We start from the raw sequence: 1,728 nt of genomic DNA on the forward strand, positions 1-1,728 counted from the left end.
TGTCCCAGGAAATCAATTTATTAGTTTTTTGTGTTTCTTTCTAATATTTTTATAGAGATACAAGCAGATCCAACTATGTATTCTTATTTTCCCCCTTCACAAAAAGTATCAGACTACACACAGTTCTGCGTATTTCTTTTTTCACTTAAAGATAATTTTTGACATGTTGCACATCATTACAAAGAGAATTTCACTAATTCCTTTTTATGGCTGCCCAGCATGTCATAGTTTATTAAACCAGAACGATTCTTTGCTATTACAAAGAGCTCCACAATAAGTAATCGTGCGCATATCTATATCTTATCTTGTATGTGTGTAGGTATATCTGTGCAATAAACTCCTGGAAGTGAATCAAAGGGGATAAGAGCTGGGTCAAGGGTGAGTGCATTTGTAAGTTTAACAGGTGTCTCGTAAACTCACTGTTGGAACTCTAACACTTTGCCTTGTGTAAGAATTTCCTAAAAGCTTCACCAGCCCGTTTTGTTGTCAAACTTTCAAAGTTTTGCAGAGCGTATAAAAATGAAGTCTCGGTGTGTTTTAATTTTCATTTTCTTATTACAAGTGAGTTTAAGTACACTTTCAGATATTTAAAGAGATTTGTATTTATTTCTCTGTGAACGTTCTTGTCTTTTTTTTTTTTTTAGGATGTTGACCTTTTTCTTATCAATTTCTTAGAGTTCTTTATGTGGAAAGGAGGAAATTACTTTTCTAGCTTATCAGTTATGCAATCCTTGATAATGTTTGAAAGTACAAAGAGATGATGTTTCACATTAGCACAGAAAGCAGCACACAAGTTTTCAAACATTCCAAGTCATGGAACCCAGCTGCCCCATCACTTGTAGTATTGAGCTGCAGGAGACATTACTCAGATTTTTCTTCAGAAAGAGTTAATGTAAAAATAAATAAATAAATGTATTTGCCTGGACTAAATTCAGAGCCTGAAGGTGATGATCACAAACAATATGACTTTTGTCACTCCACTTTGAAGAAAACTTAAAGATTGCTTTTGCTCTCTGGTTCCCATATCCTCTCTATCAGATTCTCCAGGCCTAGGCACCTTCCTTAGTTTGTCCTTCTCCCTCTGCCCACATCCAACCAATCGCCAATACTATCAGTCCCCCACACCTTCACCTAATTATTTCTCAAAGCCATACACTTCTGAGGGCATTGGGGAACACTGAATCCCCACTGCTTCTCCAGTTATCATCATGACTACTATAATAAAGGCCTCCGAGTATTCTCTCTGCCTCTAGGAGGGGCAAGCCTTCTACCTCCTCCTTAGTTCATTCTCACTGTTATAAAGTGATGTTTCTAAAACATCTACTGGGTCATGTCGCTCCAACGGTTTACCAGTGCCCCCTAGCATATAACGCGGGTTTCTTAACTTGGCCTACAAGGCCCTGCCTACCTTTCTAGATTCAGTTCTCACCATCTTCCTCTTGGTCCTTTATGCTCTAGCTCAGTGGTTCTCAAAGTGTGGTCCTTGGACCAGTAGCATAAGCATCAGTGTGAAACTTGTTAGAGATGAAATTCTCAGGCCCTATCCCAAGTCTAACAAATCAGAAACTCTGGGGGTGGGGCTCAGCAATATTCTTTTTTTTTTTTTTAAGATTTTTATTGGGGAATTGGGGAGATGGGAACAGTGCTGGGGAATTGGGGGAAGGAGAACAGACAAGTTGCTGTCCTTTTGTTCTTCAGTCTAGTTGTGGAGGACGTTGCCTCACTGGC

This window comes from Hipposideros armiger, unplaced genomic scaffold (genome assembly GCF_001890085.2).
Source record: "Hipposideros armiger isolate ML-2016 unplaced genomic scaffold, ASM189008v1 scaffold_365, whole genome shotgun sequence".
NCBI classification, from domain to species: Eukaryota; Metazoa; Chordata; class Mammalia; order Chiroptera; family Hipposideridae; genus Hipposideros; species Hipposideros armiger.